The sequence below is a fragment of the Molossus molossus genome, unplaced genomic scaffold, assembly GCF_014108415.1.
Source record: "Molossus molossus isolate mMolMol1 unplaced genomic scaffold, mMolMol1.p scaffold_m16_p_8, whole genome shotgun sequence".
In the NCBI taxonomy this organism is placed as follows: Eukaryota; Metazoa; Chordata; class Mammalia; order Chiroptera; family Molossidae; genus Molossus; species Molossus molossus.
Genome location: NW_023425402.1, coordinates 10648160 through 10660992, shown reverse-complemented (window position 1 = coordinate 10660992; position 12833 = coordinate 10648160). Strand labels below are relative to the sequence as shown.

General features: G+C 48.4%; 1 pseudogene; it reads left to right on the top strand.

The window, feature by feature from the left end:
* Nucleotides 1-1240: 1240 nt before the first annotated feature.
* LOC118621357 lies at nt 1241-7060 on the top strand (annotated as a pseudogene).
* The last annotated feature ends 5773 nt before the right edge of the window (nt 7061-12833 follow it).

Below are 12833 nucleotides of genomic sequence, written 5' to 3'. Positions count from 1 at the left end.
TATTGATATTCTAACATGTAAATCAATATCCATCCACTTTAAAATATTTCAATCCCTAGTTTAAACATGATATAATGTCATTCTGAATTTGTCCAACAAATCATGCTTTTCCTTAAATAGTAAGTGGCAATTATATTGAAAAAACTCAAAATGAATCTTTACACATTGGAAATGTGTAATTAAAAGAAACTGTATAATATAAATTTTAATAATTAAAAATAAATAAGAGCCCAGACGGTGTGGCTCAGTGGCTGAGCGTCGACCCATGAACCAAGAGGTCGCCGGTTCAATTCCTGGTCAGGGCACATGCCCATGTGGGCCAAATCCCCAGTGAGGGGCATGCAGGAGGCGGCCAATCCATGCTCTCTCTCATTGATGTTTCTATCTCTCTCTCCCTCTCCCTTCCTCTCTCTCTAAAATCAATAAAGGAAACAAGTTTTTTTAAATAAATAAATAAGATAATATATTTTTAAATGAAACACACTTGTCCTATATGAAAAGTGCCAAAATGACCTTTTTAAAATAGTTTAGGCCGTTCCCAATATTATATATTAGTGTAGAAAGTGCCCGAAACTTTTGAATGATTGTGAAACACTATCTAAGCTAAAACAGCTGTGACGTTCTTGGCTCCCAGACTCAACAGCCAGACGTGGTATCCCTGAGCACACGAGCTGTCCAGATGCTGGCACAGAAAGCCCGGCCAGGAGGTAGCTCCATTTGCTTGGAGATAGTCCCTACCTTCAGCAATCCGTGAAGATGCCGGGTCTCTCTTCAGCCTTGCAAAACTTTTAGTAGCCATCTGTTTATGTATCCACCCATCCATCTTTCTAATTATTCCCGCTTTCCAGGTGAGGCCCAGAGAGGTTGCAGTCACTCACCTAAGACACACAGGGTCAGAGCCAGGCCTGTAGCTCTGTCTTTGCTCAGAGCTGACGGTAACAGTTCCCAGGTTTCCTTTCACCTCCTCATCCTCTTGGCATCCTGAAGATGAAACTGATGATTTATGATAGAAGTAGCTCAGAACAATGGTGGACAGGGCCTAGGAGACAGACCAAGGCCGAAGGGCTGTTCCGTGGTGGGGGCTGGGGGGGGGCTGGGCAGAGGGCCTGGGCAGAGGGCACCAAAGGCAGCATCAGCAGTTTCGCCCTGTGCGTGGCGGAGTGACGGTCGGCGGCGCCTGACGGGCCAATGCCCCGAGAACACCTCCTGACACGGCTCTGGTTAATGTGTGCGCGCGGGAATGGGGTACGCAGTAAGTCTCGTGAGGAGGATGTTCTGGTGCAAGAAGCATGAAAACAGACTTTACCCCAGGAGTGGGTAGTCGCCCCACCTCCATCATGTTCCAGAGGCCGGGTGGGGGCTGCCGGGGCCAGGCTGGCGAGCCCTCCCCCCACAGGAGTGCTGCTCTGGGCCAGTCCCAGCAAGGGGGAGCAGTGAGAGACCCTCAAATCCAGGAGCTCCTCTCCCCTCCCTCATCTTGACTGAGGTGTTAAGTCAGGGCTGTGCACTGAAGAGGGGTTGGGCTGATTCTTTTTGGGGGATCAAACTCTTACGGTTGTGCGGCTGCCAAACACGTATCCCTCCCCATCCTGGGCCTCCTACCAACAGGGACACTTCACGGGCGGGCACCACTGACCCTTGGAGTCTGGTTTCCCCTGGCCCAGGCAAGTGGAAATGTAAGCGTTCCTACGGCTGAGTCACAGAGCGGGGTCCAGGTCAGACCGATATCCGCAGCCTGCTTTCCCCTTGAGGCGCTGGGCTTCCCAAATGGGGAACACTTACTTGTCTTAACCTCCAGCACCCCATTCATCGCCATCAGCTTCATCACTGCCGCCGTTTGGAGGCTGGGCATGGGGCGTTTCATTCCGTGTGCCCTGTCCACCCAGGATCGGAACCGGTTCCTCTGGGGACCAGGAGAGCTCTGAGCCCTGTACTGAGGCTGCTCGTTACCATCTCATATCCAGCCTCCCCGTCTTCCTTGTTACACTGCTGTATGTTTGCGAGTGGCAAGGTGCTCAGCTTAACACAAACACGCGTTTCCCACACTCCCTCTCGGAACGGGGTGGCTGATGATACATTGTTGGGGCTGGGGGCAGGCAGGGGTTCAGGGGAAATAAAGGATCCTGATTGAGCTGACAGGTGCCTCTCACCCTCTCACGATCCTTCCTTCCTCGAACTTGGATGTGCTGGCTGGAGCTCCAGCTGCCATCTTGGACTATGAGGTAACCCTAAAGATGAAAACCCATGCAGAGACAGAAAGCTGGAGGAGCCTGGGACAGGGGACATCATGACTCATGGAGTTGTCCCCGCAGCTCTGGACTGGCTTATCTATGGACTTGTTTTACTTGGGAGAAAGCAAAGCTCTATTTCATTAAGCTGTTGTCATTTTTTTTAAAGAATAGTTTATTGATTCTTAGAGAGAGAGAGAAAGGGAGAAGAGAGAAACATCTATGGGAGAGTGTAACATCAATCGGTGCCCTGCTACACACCCCCTCCTGGGGATCGAGCCTGCAACCTGGGCATGTGCTCTGACCAGGAATTGAACCAGCAAACTTTCAGTGCATGGGACAACGCCCACCCAACCAAGCCACACCAGCCAGGACAAGCTTCGGTCATTTTGTTTTCTTTGTTTTTGTTTTTGTTTTGTTTTTTAATTCCTCACCTGAGGATATCTTTCTGCTTATTATCAAATACAGTGGGAGGGATGAAGGGAGAGACAGAGACAGAGAGAAACAGCGATGTGATAGAGCCACATCAACTGGTTGCCTCCCACACAACCCAAACAAGGCCAGGGACAAACCACTGCGGAGGTACGTGCCCTTGACCAGAATCGAACCCGCGACTCATTGGTCTGTGGGCCCACGCTCTAACTGCTGAGCCAAATCAGCCAGGGCAGCTACTATCATGTCGAATGTCTCCTACTAGAGCCAAAGGCAATTCCTAATTGAAATGTTGAGCTTCCCTGAAATTCCCTCCGAGCCCCGAAAGCGCCCTGCCCTGAAATCTCCGCCATGGGGACGGCAGCACGCGTCCTGTCTTTGGGCAGCAGTGGGAGGACTTGGGCTGGGACCACGTAGAATGTGATTACACACTCAAACCTGAGACCCATCCACCGTGAGAGCATCTTTGGCGGAAGAAGAGTCCTCCTTGCTGTGTTATCCAAAACAGAGCGAAAGGGCTGGGCAGGGAGCGGCCAGCCCGAGTGCAGTGTGAGGAGCACCTGGGGAAGGGGTCTCCTAAAGGGGAGCTAATCATAGGGTTGTTGGGGGCGTCCCGGGTGGGAGCAGGTTGCGTGGTGGGAGGAGTGTGCTGGGAAAGCTGGGCACAGGGTGTGTGCCCGCGGGGCATCCAGAGTGCAAACTTGTCAGGGGTGAGAGGGGAGTCCCGAGTGGGGGCGGGGAGTGGGAGGGCTGACCTGCAGGGAGCTGGGGCCGGGAATGGGGGACTAGGGGTGGTGTACCTAGTAGGTGCAAAATAAATAACTTGTTGGGATTAGAAGTTGAATAATCGGAGAGTGTGAATGTGTGGCGTAGCGGAGGCTGGGCTTGGGGACCAGGTCAGCAGGGCAGGTATTCTTTGCTAAGTTGATGTGTGCGCTGTGGTACTGAGATCGGGAGTTACTCGTTGAGGTTGAGGCAACAGTTTCGCAGCCACTCTGTGCAGGGCAAAGAGAACAGGGGTGCGATCCCTTTTAGGCTACCCCAATGGGACAGCCATCGATGTAGATACCTGGAACAGTGTATCCCGAGCTAAAACCTTTTGAGTCCTTGAGTTTTACCTATTTTTTACCATCTGTATGGTCAATCACCGATGTGCTGTAGATTGTGTTTCACAAATGTGGCTACGATTTCCCCCCGCTACTCCTCTCCTATTGCACTGCCTGCCTCCAGACACCGACTGTAATCTTGGGCTTGGGCGGCTCAGGTGGATGGCTTCCTGCCGGGGTCTTGTCCCCTCTTATCCATCTGTGTCACAGCCACGTTACAAACACAAGGGTGTTTTACCTTCCAAAGTATGAATCCGATTGTCACTTTCATGCTTGAAACTACCCAGTATTCACGTTGTTCTTGTACTCACTTACTCAGCAGTGACCGTTGTGCTGGTCGGCATCGGTGATTCAGACATGGGTACCATGTGTCAGTTGCCCAGTAAGGAAGGCGCCTATCTAATAATTGTAAACAGCCCTGGCCAGTTTGGTTCAGTGGTTAGAGCGTCGGCCTGCGGTCCTGAGAGACCCGGGTTCGGTTCCCGCTAAGGACATGTGCCTCGGTTGCAGTTTGTCCCCGGCCCTGGTGGTTGTGCGGGTGGCAGCCACTCGATGTGTCCCTTTCACATCGATGTTTCTCTCTCTCTCTCTCTGTTCCTCTCCCCCCCCCCCCCCACTCTACCTGAACAAAAAATGGAAAAATGTCCTCGGGTGAGGATAAAAAAAAATAATAATAATAATAATAATAATAATAATTGTAAACAGCTACAGTTATACAGATGGTTTCCATAAAATATATAGGTTTTAGATATGAACATATCTATCAGTTAAACCTAGAGAGACAAGTATAAGTTGCTGTAAAATACAGTTGTAAATACCCCCTCACCCCTTTGTATATTTAATGTGGCCCCTGACCCTAGACTAGAACACCCATCAGTTCACTGATATTACAAGATTCTGTAGTGGTTTGGGGCTGGAGGGTAGTTACAAGTGTTGTCTGGTCAGAGCTGCTTCTACCCATCTGTTCCACAGAATTTATATCTCCAGCAGCATTGATTTATTTCCTCCTAGACAGTGGCTGTCTGATTCTGTCAATGATCTATATAGTTCCCGTGTGATATTTTACCTCCTGCTGCTGTCAGTGGTAATAATACTAATAAGTACGTTCGATGTGGAGTTTTATTCCGTTGTGCCTTCCAGCCCCTGCTCCGGACTGGAACTGAAGGGAAGACCGTTCATCCTCAGGGGCTCATGCACTCGTCTCCTGACGCCGCGGGGGGAATGCTGGTGGCTGGGTGTGCCGCAGGGACGACCAAGGGCCCACGGTGTTCTTGTGGTTCCCTGCCCTGGTTCCCAGAGCGTAGATGGCCCTGCCACATGAGTGTCACCTTCCTCTCCTGCTGGCTGGAGCATTTATGGGCTATAGCTATAGCCTCCTGTGTTTTATTACCAACATGAACTGTCTTCCATTTCCCATCATACAGCAATATAAGTTCTTTTTCTTCTTTTTCTTTATAGATTTTAGAGCAAGAGGGAGGGAGAGGGATAGAAATATCGATGAGAAAGAACATCTATTGGTCACCTTCTGTATGCCCCTCAGTGGGGATCGGGCCCACAACCTAGGCACGTGCCCTGACCAAGAATTGAACCGGTGACCTCTTGGTGCCTGGGTCGATGCTCAACCACTGAGCCACATCAGCCGGGCACAATAGAAGTTCTTCCGCTTTCGGAGACCTTTGCTCTCAATAGTTCAACGCAGTTGTATGGAATCACTGTTCCTGGTTAGAAGTTTCTGCATTGCACTTTATTTTCTTGGTCATATTCCCAAAGCTTGGATTAGCACTGCTATGGACCTTCAGATAGATGAGCACTTTTATAGGCCTCTGGATACTGTGAGTGGCCTCTTGAATCGCTCATTACTCTACCACGTTTGGTTATGTGGAGTCTTTCTCCTGATGACGTGGTCCCTCTCATGGAAACTCTTCTAAGTCTATGCCACAGAGGCTCATCCGTTCCCTGTTCAGCCACCGTTTGCAGGACAGTCAGACGAATGCCTCCCAAAAGTTTTGAACAGCAATCCACCCCTCGTCATAAAGTGTCTGGCCTTGCAGGCCCGGATGGTGCTTTCCCAATGCTCTCCTTCACGAAGACAAGACGTTTTCGGTCTTAGCCAACCAGGCGGACATCCCCATAATTGGACAGCCATTTCAAGGAAGTGTTTGCACCTTCTAAAGGATATGACTCAGAAACTGGTTCTCTACCAAGAAGTTGCTGCTACTAATGGAAGAGTGATGTCTTCATCGTATACAGAGCCTGAGAAAATTGAATTCGCCAGAGGAAACTACGTTTCAGAAACCCAAAATCTAGCCAGATGCCTGGGTTTGCAGTGCCACTATCCGTTAAGACATCACTGTTTCCCTCAAAATTATCTACACCTAGTGTTCAAGTCCTCTGGGATCCCCGTTGGGCTCTAGTGGAATGAATCGGATGGCTGGAACATTTGATGCAAACACCTACTATGGGTCACTTCAAAGTTCTCAGTTGATAAAAAGTGGGCCAAGAGTATGGACTTCTGCTTCTGATCAACCAATGAATGAATTTTCTAATCTTTCATCTACAGTTAGTGCTGAAGGTAAGACAATGAGACAGCCCAATGTGATTTACTCATGGATGCAGAATAAACATGAACAGATTAAGAATTTCTTGTCAAAATGGGTGCTGAGCCTAGCTGGTGTAGGTCAGCGTTTGAACATCAACCCAGGCACCAAGAGGTCATCGGTTTGATTCTTGGTCAGGGCACATGCCCAGGTTGTGGGCCCAATCCACAGTGGGGTGCATGCAGGAGGCGGCCAATTGATGTTCTGTCTCATTGATGTTTCTATCTCTCTCTCTCCCTCTCCCTCCCTCTCTCTCTAAAAATCAATAAAGGAAAAAAAAAAAGCTTTTTTTAAAAAAACAATGGGTGCTGATAGTGTATTTTTTCAGTAAGCCTCTGTTCAGGCTGTTTTTTTCAGACGTCCAAATGCATATTTGGGCTTTGGAAGGTCTGTCTCAGTAGCAGCATCATTTGCAGAAGATAGATTTGAAGACTACACTACCGGCAAGTCTTAACACTTTGCTGACACTGCAAAAGGCAGTTGACGAATACTTCAAGCTTCCTCATGCTCCCAGTAAACCACCTCCGATTTCAGGAACCCTTGTGGACACTGCCTATAAAACATGAAGATTTGCATTTAGCGCATTACTAAAAACTGCCGTCTATCGAATAACTGCTTCATTTGGTCAACGTCTGGATGCTGTGCATCTGCAGAACATCAGAAAAGACTTCGACAGCTCTCAGAGTTCAAAGAATAGGTAAGTAATAGAAACTGTGTTCATTACACTGCTGATACAACTACAGATGGGACAGTAAATGTTCGGCATTCTCGGATCAGAAGAAAATGGACTAATTCGATGCTTCCTTTGCTGTGGTGGTTGCTTTGAAAACTATACTTTAATGGGAGAAATCATGGAAAGACATGCTTAGCAGAATAACTGAAATGGCCTTTTTTTGTACCAGTTGCTTATTGTGTGTGTGGTATAGTAAAATATTCAATTTCACAGATGCAAAAAAAAAAAAAAAAAATGAAATGAAATGAAATGAAAGGCTTTGGAGCCGAGGTCGGCTTCGAATCCCAGAGCCGTACATTCAGGTCCTCCCCACTCGCTCACTCTTCAGGATGGCGTCTGGACTGACCAGCAAAGACCTGGCAGCCCTCCCAGCTGTCGCCACCCTCTGACATGTCTGCAGCAGATGCCCCTCTTCCCCACATCACATCTCCTTGGCACGTGTCTGGTTTCAGCCACCGATGTGGGCAATCCCATGTACGTTCACACTCAAGGTGGCTGCTTTCTGCCCCATGACTTTCCCCAACATCTCAGGAGCCTGCTTGGTCCAGCTCACAGCCTGGAAGTACAGGGGACCAATCCGGTTAGAGGTCGGACCTTTGGGAGGAGATAACATTTACACACACAGTGACCTAAAAACAGAACAACTCAGTGTGTCACTTCATCTTCCAAAGCAGGGACTCCAACAGATACCTTATGCTGATGTTCATGGCAGCATCATTCACAACAGCCAAGACATGGAAGCAACCCAAGTGTCATCAACAGAGGAATGGATAAGCAAACTGTGGTGTGTGTGTCCACACAAGGGACTAGCACTTGGCATAATAAGAAATGGAGTCCTGACACATGATACAACATGGATGAACCTTAAAGACATTATGCTAAGCAAAAGAAGACAGATACGAAAGGACAAATGCTGTGTGATTCTGCTTATGTGAAATATACAGCATAAATAGAGACAAGATCACCGAGACGGGAAGGGGATGGGGGCTGCCAGGGAGGAAGGGAAGCTAGTGCATATCAGCTGGGCCATGAAAAATTTAGTGATAGTGCTGATGGTCCACGACATTGTGAATGCAATTCACTGCACTGAGTTGTACACTTAAAAATGGTTAAAATAGCCCGGCCAGTGTGGCTCAGTGGCTGAGTGTCGATCGATGCACCAAGAGGTCGCCGGTTCAATTCCCAGTCAGTGCCCATGCCCAGGTTGTGGGCCCGATCCCCAGTGGGGGGCATGCAGGAGGCAGCCAATTGATGTTTGTTCTCATCGATGTTTCTAGCTCTCTTTTCCTTCCTCTCTCTCTAAAAACTCAATAAAAACATATTTTTTAAATGGTTAAAATAGCATATCTGGTATATCTATTTCACCACAAAAAAAGCTGAAGAAATTGTTGCTCAGAAGAGGGAGATAGCGAGGTCTCGGCCGATTTGGGAGGGCTTCCTGGAGAAGGTGACATTTGAACAGGTCTGGGAAAGCATGAGCATGAGAGAAGGAAAAGCCTTGTGATGGAAGATGGGGTGGGAGTGAGAAGAACCCCAAAAGGGATGGATATGATGGCCTCTCTTGGACCAGATGAAGGGCGACAAAAGAGTCATGAGAATCAGGGGGTTTGTAGGTGGGAAAGGACCTTCGGATCCATGATGCTCATGACATGAAAATACTGCAGGGAAAGATTGAACACTCCAGGAAGCTATTCCAAAATCCCATTGTACAGATGCATAAAGTGAGGCTCATCTGCTCAGGATGGCATAGCTCAGTGGCGCAGTGAGGATTTGGTCTGGAGTCACCTGGCCCTATGGCCCTGGCTCTCGGTCCTGGGGAGCTTCAAGAAAACACTGCCAGCATCTCACCCCCAGCGAATCCTTGCTCATTGCCTGAGGTCGGATCGGAGCATTAGTCTTTTTGAAAAGCGTCCCCAGGATCGAATGTGCAGACAGGAATGACACCCACTACTCTAAGGCCCAGCGTGTCTCATTCCCTCGGCCCTTGGGGTTACTTGCTGTCAACCTCGGGCAGGATGCTCCACTGCTTTGAGTCGAATCTGTAAAATGGGTAGAAATATACACCCCGCCTGCCTCACAAGGCTGGTATGAGACTGAAGGTTATCTGGGTTTCCCTTCACCTCCGCTCTTCGGAGAAGGATCGGCACACGGGCTGGGAGGGAGCAAGGTCACCAGGGCAGGGGCTGCAAGGACACTCTGGTGCCCACCGACTACTGAGGACTCGTTCAGGGGCTGTGGGCGCAGGAACTGAGCGAATAAGTAAATATACTGGGGATGGCGGGAGCCAAGTCTTTCACCATCAGAGAGGAGCTTTACAGACATGGAGAGAGGAAGGCTGAAAAGGACTGTGAGGTTTGGGGTGGGAACAGGAAGCATTGAAATGAACTCCTGGTTTTAGAATATATTTATGCAGATAGATACTGAAATAGTATGATGTCTGTGTGTGTGTGTTGTGTGTGCATGGAATCATATACAGTTGAAACTCATTATTTTGAAATTCAAACATGTGTTTATTGATTTATTTTAGAGAGAGAGAGCGAGGAAGGGAGAGAAAGAGAGAGAGAAAGAAACATCGATCGGTTGCCTCCCATACGCACCCCAATTGGGGATTGAACCCAAAACCTTTCAGTTTACAGGACAATGCCCCAACCACACCAGCCAGGACTTTCTTTCTTTTTTTTTTTAACTTTTTTTTTTTTTTTCATCTTCTTTATTGATTTCAGAGAGAGAGGAAGGGGGAGAGAGAGAGAGAAACATAGAAGAGAGAGAACATCGATTGGCTGCCTCCTGCATGCCCCCCACTGGGGATCAGGCCCACAACCTGGGCATGTGCCCTGACTGGGAATCCAACCGGCGACCTCTTGGTGCCAGCCAGGACTTTCTTAAATTTAGATGTCATTGAGATGTAACATTCTATTAGTTTCAAGTGAACAACATAATTTTTATATTGTATATATTGTGAAATGATCAGCATAGTCAGTTTAGTTAACAACCATCACCACACAGTTACAAAGTTTTCATTTCTTGTGATGAAAACTTTTAATATTTACTCCCTTAGCAACTTTCAAATATGCAATGCAAAATTATTAGCTTTAGTCGCCGTGTTGTACGTTACATCCCGTGTTGTACGTTACATCCCCGTGACATTCATTTTATAGCGGGAGGTTTGCACTTTTTCACCCCTTTCCTCGCTTCACCCACCCTCCACCTCCTCTGGCAACCACCAACCCGTTCCCTGGATCCATGCGCTCCTGGCTTTTAGTTTCATTTGGTTCGTTTTTTTTAGGTTCCACATATACATGGGACCATTTGGTATTTGTCTTTCTCTGTTTGATTTATTTCACCTAGTATACCGCCCTTGCAGTCCATCCATGTTGTCATAGCAGGCAAGATTTCCTTATGTTGTATGGCAGACTGATATTACTTTACATATCATTCATATATATATATATACATACACACACACACACACACACACACACATCTCTCTCACAACTTCTTTATTCATCCATCCATCACTGGACACAGGTTGCTTCTATATCCTGACTAGTGTAAATAATGCTGCACTGAATATGGGGGTGCGTATATATTTTCCAGTTAGCATTTTCATTTTCTTTTGGATAAATACCCAAAAGTGGAATTGCTGGATCATATGGTGATTCCATTTTTAATTTGTGGGGAAACTCCTGTGCCAATTTACCTTCTCACCAACCGTGCACAAGCGTCTCCTTTCCTCCACATCCTCGCCAACACTTGTCTTTTTTATAACAGTCATTCTGACAGGTGTGCGGTGGCAGCCCAGTGTGGGGGTTTTTGTTGTTGTTTGTTTGTTTTGTGTTAATCCTCACCTGAGGATATTTTCTTCCATTGAATTTTTTCTAAGTCCTCACCCGAGGATATTTTTCCATTGATTTTTAGATAGAGTGGAAGGGGGGGAGGGAGAGAGAGATACATTGATGTGAGAGAGAGACACCGATTGGTTGCCTCCCACATGACCCCAACCAGGGCTGGGGATCAAAGCTGCAACCCTTCCATTGGAAGGACGACACTCTAACCACTGAGCACACCGACCGGGGCTGCGGTTTTGATTAGCACTTCCCTGATGATTAGAGATGTTGGGCTCCTTTCATGTACCCGTTGGCCATCTGTGTATCTTCTTTGGAAAAATGCCTGTTTTTTATGGGATTGTTTGGTTTTCTGCTATTGAGTCGTGTGAGTTTAATCCTCATTACTCAGAGCTTCCGAATCCGGGAATTCGCCGACTTGCTAACAGGTATGTGCAACCCCAGAATAAACCCTCACGGCTCTCGCAGGGCCATCCGGCGACCGCAGCGTGGTGGGAGGTGGTAGTTGTTCAGTGGGCACGTTCCCAGCTGAGATCAAGCAGGGTCGCTCCACATTCTTGTTTTCACTCATAGGTGGACGTGTGTCCTTTTCACAGCCCACGCAGTGCCCCCCTTCCCCCTGTCCGTGTTTCTGGTCCGCGAGTTGCTGTTTGAGATGCACCGGCTGTGGCACGAAGGCCGCGCGGAGAGACGTGTTCCGTAGGCTTCGTTCAGGTGGGGGTCACAGCACCGTTGGCCGACAATAGAAATAAATAAGGTGTCTTTGGTTATTTTATTATTATTATTTATTTATTTAGGTATGTGCCCCTAGCCGCTAGGGCCCAGCAGGAACTGAACCGGGACTCTCTGGTCCGCAGGCTGATGCTCCAACCACTGGGCCAAACCCGCCAGGGCCTAAGTAAGGCGTCTTTAAACACAGAAACCCGCACAGCGAAGTTACGAGTTGCTCGGCCGGGGAAGATGCGGTGCCCAGAGGCTCACGGGAAGCGGAGCCTGTGTCCCCTGGCCATGGTGCAGAGCTCGCCCGCAGTGCTGGCGGGAACCCAGAGAGGACAGCCACCAAGGGCAGGGGACAGGCTGACGCGCGGGTATGTCTGAGCCCTGTCTTTTGAGAGAACCCACTGAGCACCCAGATCTTAGTTTCTAAATCCTATTCTCCCCCGAAAGGTACCAGGGCTCCTCGTAGAAATGGTTGGTTCCAGAGCCGGGGCAGGGAAGTGTAGATGAGCCCAGAACGTGTTATTGTGCCCCAAAGTAAGAAAATGTTCAAGAGGGAAAGTCTAAGGACACAAGGAGCCAGGCTGATGCAGGTCTGTCTGGCCCAATCTGGGACAATTTGAACACCAAAATAAAGAATAATATTAATAGATTTTAACTAATCACATAAAATAGGAATCCATGAGCTAATCCTGACATAAACAAACGAATGGGGGAGAAAGGAAGGTTTTCCTCCTGGTGGAATGCCAACGAATACGCGGTAGGAGGAGAACTGGGAAAAGAAAGATTCCTAGTTAGCAGCCACCGCGGTGGTGTTTGATTGAGACGGAAGCTGTCGACGGCACTGAAGCTGGTGGGCAGAGGTTCGACGAGGATCAGGAGTTTGGTCTACGGTCATAAAATCTCCCCACAAAACTTGTATTCGTCAGAAAGGGGAGACGGTGAGTTGGCAGTGGAAGAGCCTGGAGATACCAATTTGATGGAGGAATGAAGGTGTGGAACCATTTCTGTGGTATTCCTGTCAGGGACTCGTGGATGGCTTGGGTCTGGTCAAGAGAGTACATCAGATGAACCCGAGATGAGGGTCCTCCTACCGAACAAGGGCGGGGAAGGATGGAGAAGCCACCCTAGATGGAAGGAGCTGGATGAGCCATGACATCTAAATGCAATGCAGG